This window comes from Lutjanus erythropterus, chromosome 22 (assembly GCF_056507025.1).
Source record: "Lutjanus erythropterus isolate fLutEry1 chromosome 22, fLutEry1.hap2, whole genome shotgun sequence".
Lineage (NCBI taxonomy): Eukaryota > Metazoa > Chordata > Actinopteri > Lutjaniformes > Lutjanidae > Lutjanus > Lutjanus erythropterus.
The window spans coordinates 10,698,069-10,704,456 of record NC_139338.1 but is presented as its reverse complement, the minus strand read 5'-3'; positions in this window follow the sequence as shown (position 1 = coordinate 10,704,456).

Here is a 6,388-nt window from a genome sequence, read left to right as displayed (position 1 = left end):
TTTTATTCTTATTTTTTTTTTAGTCCAGTCATATGGCATGACATTGAGTATGACAGAAGGTATCAAAGAGCACTTTTAATACAGAGCAAGTGTAAACCATACTGTTTGTAATATTATTTTCAGAGACCCAATTTCTCACCATAAACAAGCAACAAGCATCAGTGGCAGTTTTAACAGGCAGAAACCTCAAGCAGAACCAGCCTCTATTATATTTGATCTGTTGTAGGTCTTTGTTACAATATAAACTGTTATATATATGCAGCTTTTGTCTGACATTATTCAATAAAGATGTTAAAATATGTCTTGAGAAAGTTCCTGTCTGACTCCACTAGCCTACTTATTGCCTGTCAGATCTTTGACCATAAAGTAAAATTTGGAGCCATAAATTGTGAAACAAACGGAAAAAAAAAAACATGAACAATCAATTAGTTAAATTCATCACAATGAACTAAGCTGAATTCTGTTTCGGTGTAATTTGAATGGACATCTGGTATTTCTAGGACTATGTTAAAATACATGTTTACATCCTGAAGGTGTTTGATGTAACAAATGAATATGAATACTTGGCTGTGCTGCCATCTTATGGTCAACTTGTATTATTGCACTCACTGTCACTGGAGTAATGTCCTCTTGATCTCTCCAGCAGATGGCTACACAAGCTCACTTGCTTTATCCCAGGTCAGGACTACAGACAACCTGTGCACAGTATGTACTGTACTACTTATCATAGTGTAAGTGTAAGTCATAAAAATCCTTTTTATGATAAGGAAATAACACTAGACCATTCAATCATTATTTGACAGCTATTCTTAGCTGTTGTTGAATCTCTTTCATCTATGCACACTGACTGTTCTTTATTTTTTTCACTTTTTTCAACACACTAGATTTTGAAAACCTGATTAGAATTAGTGGTATGGAACTGGATCATAGTTTCTGTTCAGGCTTGAACAATAAAAACAGTAAAGTACCAGGCTGCAGGCCAAAGGTACGACTCTTGTGAATCAGCTATTAAAACTGTCTGCAGTCTGACTTTTGTTGCGTTTTAGGATTGGACCTGACACTGTAATATCCCACAGAGTGAAGAGGTGGCATGACATTTAGCTTGCTGAGACTGGTTTATTTTTATGAACCACCTACTTGGGCTATAAATAACATGACATTCACTTCTCATACAGATGTGACAAAATCCTCCAGCTGATCTGAGCACTTCAACAATTATTTAAAGGCACTGAAACCAGAAATGGTGTAAATTCTGTTCCAGAAAGGAAACGTGAAAGAACGCACACACTGGGCCCATTTTTCGAGGTTCCACTGTATTTTTTATTTACAAGAAAATACATCTTCATCTTTCAACATAAAGTGACCGTTGCACATGATTTTTGAACAGATGACCTTTATGCCGATGTACCTCTCTTGGTTCTAAAGTTAAAGATTCCTACACATGCACAATGAGATCCCAATAACGGAAGTCTGGGCTACTGTTCCAGGAATTCAAAATATAAAACAGTTATATGTAGGGGTGTTTTGATTGCAAACAGATCTCTTTTAAAGTATGTATGTAGTAACTACACAGTGTAGTAATCCCTGGCTTTGAGGGAGAATCATGTTGCTTCTGATTTCCAGGACAGTCCAATTAATACCTCATAAACTTGCCTATCTTTCCTAATTTCTATCATTCTGTCAAAGATGATTTGTGATAAATATCGATTTGACTGTCCACCACTTGAATAACCTGATAATTCAAGCAGAAAATTTCAAACATTTTCCTCTCCCATAATTCCAGTTCACACACATGTACAGTAAATCTAAATTTAAACACCACAATGTGGCTCTAATAAAACAATCTTACATGCACTATTAACACAATTATAAAATGATCAATTAATCAAACATGAGGGAATTTTTTTTGATGACCTGTCCACATGTATTCATTGTCTTCGTAACCTTCAGAGATCATACATAACGGATACATTCAATCTCTTACTTACAAAAGGGGTGATAGAACATAAAACTTTCAGTATCAAAGTTTTGTCAGTAAGGATGTCATTACAGTATATAGCAGGATCATACAGTGTATTAGGCTGCTAAAGACCTAACTTCACTGGTAAGTGCGCAACTTTAACAGGTTTATTTAAGTGTTAAGAAATGATGAGATGCCATGTTTTATTCCTTGTAATTAGCCAAGGACCATCTTCAGCCAAAGAGGATATAAAATGGCAGAAAAACCTAAACCTACAATAATTATTTTTGGCCACTTGGGGGCAGCAGAAACAAGGTAAACATAATCCTAACTGTTAACATGTTGTTTTATGTTGATATAGTAAAATTTCTAGCAAAAAGTGGCCTATTACCATTACTTTGAAGTTATGTAAGTCCCATGTTTGCTCTCATTTCAGCATTTTGCTGTCCACAAACTCCTGAGGGAACAAATCAGGCTGTTTAGCTGTTACCGAAATGTCCCACTTGCCCCACTTTTACTTGCTAGTTGTTAACTTTGTCTGTGTGCCATTAGGTGCCAAGCAGTTAGCATATAGTCGGGGACTGGCCATTCTTAAGACGGCGCAATAGTCTACAAATTGTCCCGGTGGAGCAAAGGCCCATTTGTCTGACAGCCCATTATCCCCAAAGCAAGTGCTGAAAATATACACTCTCCCTGTGGTTGTTAGTGACTGCCAGCCATGGTGCTGAATCAGTGGGGGTTTTGCCCTTAATAGACTATCTTTCTGGCAATACGCTAAACAACATTTGAAGCGATTTACTGTCACAAACAAATATTTTTTTGTGGTCTTGGTTGTGCCCAAAAAAAAAAAATCAAAAATGTTTGAAATTAGTTATTAGATATTGGGGTTAGGGTTATTTTTGGAACAATGGGTCATCAGAGGAGTGGGTGTTTGTTTTCAGGACAATGGGCTGTTGGATAAATGGGCTTTCGGTCCATTTTTTAATTTTTTTTTTGCAGTCCATTACGGGTTCAGAACATTTGGCCGATTTAACGAAAATAGCTAAGTAACCCAACGCAAGCTACAGAAGCAATCTTAATGCTGTTATCTCAAGATCTTGAGACACTGATAAACAGATAAATTAACTTGTTATTGCAAAAAACAAGCTTTATTATCTCGGGAGGACAGCATTAAAAATAACTGCAAGCAATACCATTCTCAGTGTCTATATTAAAGATATAGATAAATAAGAATAAAGGTAGATTTGAGGTCTTTTCATATAGTAATCCTTAACCATTTAATTCAATCGATAACTTTAACCAGCACCTTTAAACCCCTCTCTGCACAGGGCTCTGGCCCAAGTCTCACTGCAAAGGAAGTATAACCAATGGTGGAGTTTAGCCTCAGTTAGGCTCGGTTTTGTAGTGTGATTAAAGGACAAATAAAACTGGCACCTCATCATTTGTTCTCCCATCCTTTCAGATGAAGTAACAGTACTTGTGACTTTTTAACTATCGAAGCTAACGGTCATGCCTATGAATGTCAGGCAGTGTCTGCTCCTGAGCTGACCTCATGTTCCAGTGTCACTTGGCAGACTCTGTGTCATTCAGCGGCTCTCTGGCCTCCTGTCAACAGAGTCTGACTGATGGCACAGAGACAGACAACTTATTTCAGGTCAGAAACTCCGGCACAGAGTGCTGCTGAAAAGGCTTGCCATGCCATTTCAAGCCCTGCGCTAATGCCTTTGATGCTCTCTTGCGTACCGAATGAAAGCGGGATTATTTTTTCTAAGACCATCACAGAGCATTCCAGTCAGTATTTTTCTAGATATTAAAGGAATAAAAAAATGTAATTAGTTATTTTCTTCTTTAGTCACATTTTTGGGGGAAATTGTCCTTCTGTAACCTAGCAGCCATCATCCTGAGCAGAGCAGGGCTGCATCCAAATGGTCTTGATCTGTACACAAAAAGCCAAAAGGGGAGGTTGCAAAGGTTTATAGTTCCAATGGAGCAAAGATGTTGCACTTTTAGACATCCTGGATGCAGGCCCAGCTCGGTCTACAAAAGACCTGAGGGAGTTGACAAGCATACTCAATTTACATTATAAGTTCCATAACAAATTAGATGTTGCAGATGAAGTTATATAGCTAAAATCATGTGTAGTTTGAATTATAGCAGTGCACTTGTATTCTGCTGCTGATGTGACTGATTGTCCATTCTCTGCAACACACACAGAGGCCTAATAACAAAATAGTGGTATGCTAACCAGCGAGATGACTTGATAACATTACACCGTCCCAAGTCTGAGTCCTGTATGCAGTGCAGTGTGAGAATAACACACAGAAGTCCAGTCATTCTGCTCTTTGTGGTGACATCTGGACCGCTCAGACAGTTTTCACCATATTCGTGTTTCTAAAGTGCTTTCGCACTTTTAACTGGTTCTGTAATGTACTGATCTACTGTTGTAGATTAATTTTACAAAGGAAACATCAAATTAAAGGTGAAATAAGGACAAAAAAAGGAATGTGAATGTTTCTGGGTGCTTTTTTGCTTTTCAAATGCAGTGATAATTTGTATTGCTCGGTGGGCTTTAGGCCCAATTCAATGCATGAAACCGCAAAAATATAGCTCTTGTTATGAATGGCACAAACATCCAAGATCCCCTCTCCAGCAGAATTCGGGAGGCAAAACTCCACCTAATTTACTCTTTGTGCAGGGCGCAGACAGCACACACACACACACACACACACACACACACACACACACACACACACACACACACACACACACACACACACACACACACACACACACACACACACACACACACACACACACAGGTCTGAACCACAAGAGGAACATACTGTAAAAGCAGCCACGACCAAAGCTTCGAAACCACCACAGGACAACAAAGCGTCCATGAACAAAATGATGTTAATGTAACAGATCACTAATTTCACAGTATCACAACTTAAAATAAGTTGCTGGTAACAAACATGGAGGCTAAATGAGGGAAAACTAACTAAGTTTGTTCCTGTATACAGCCAAGATTCATGCCAGCCACTAGTCAAGAGGCAACCAACATGCTGAAGTGTCCTTGAGCCAAAAATGAAATCAACAAGCCTGACCACTCGTCGTTCTACTACTGTATATTAGCCCTATTATGTAATACACAAATTAAGTATAACCCAATAAGGCCTCATATATTATAACATGATAATATGTGGAGATTATCAAAGTGTATGTAAACACACTTCATGATATCAAAAGATAACCAGCTTCCACTTTAGAAAGGTGAGAAAAAAAAAAAAGACTTTGAGCAAAGTATTTCTTGTGTCATGATCAATTATATGTGAAGTCTCCTTTGACTAAATAAACATCATTGGCTCACTGTCCTACAGAGCCCAAAGGAAAAATCTGGGGATCCATTTTCTCAGTCTTTTCTTAATTATTTCTGTGACTGTGATAAAAGTTCTGGTAGGGGAAATGAATTTTTTGTCAGGATGGTTACGTAACATGTCATATCTTTCTTTTGGCTAGAAATGTTTTATAATTGTGGCCAAAAGAAACAAATGACACTAATGTTACATAACTTGTTAACACAATATATGCACATTGTATGGAAGAGTATTAGGGCCGGAGAAAATGAGAAGATTGCATTCTGAAAGAATAAAACCAAAATGTTATAATTGAGGGAACGTTTGAGAATAAAGTTGGAATACCATTTCTTGACATTTAGACTTTATTCTCCAAATGAAAAAAGGGGGAGAAGTATTACTTTGTTCTTTCTTCGGTAATTTTCTTGAAATGAAAAATGAAAAATACACACGAATGTTTTCAGTTCTATTTAGAACACAGTGTTGTGGTGCTCTTCAGCCTCTTGTGGCTGAAATGAGTATTACAGCAACAAACACTTAAAAAATTATCCTGAAAAAAAAAATCACCTGGCAATTTTTTTCCCTCCTGTTTCACACTGAAAAAAAAAGAAATCTTGAAAGATTATCCCCGCAAAACTTTTTGTTTGTGAGTCAAAAACTATTCAGATCAAACTGAGAAAATGGATCAACAGATTTTTATTTTTTCCTCACTCGTCTCTCAGGGTTTCTGTATTGTCCAGTACCCATCATGCAATAGTGAGCGTCTAAACAGGCTCAAAAAGTACCCACAGAGCTCGACCAGCAGTGCTGACAAAGCAGAGCCCCAGCGGGCATCTGACACACAGCAGACACACGAGTGTGTTTTGTGTCAACACAGCTATGTATATCTGACAGTTAGACAGTCTGAATAACTACCTGTTAAAGTGTACAGTATGTGTGACTGTTCATAGACAGAGCAGAGTACCAGGGTCAGCCTCCTCTTGAAGAGGGCCTCTTCAGCTCTTTGTATTTGTTCAATAAACCAGAAAACTATAGTTTTGGAGTCAGACCTGCGTCACTAATCGCTCCAATA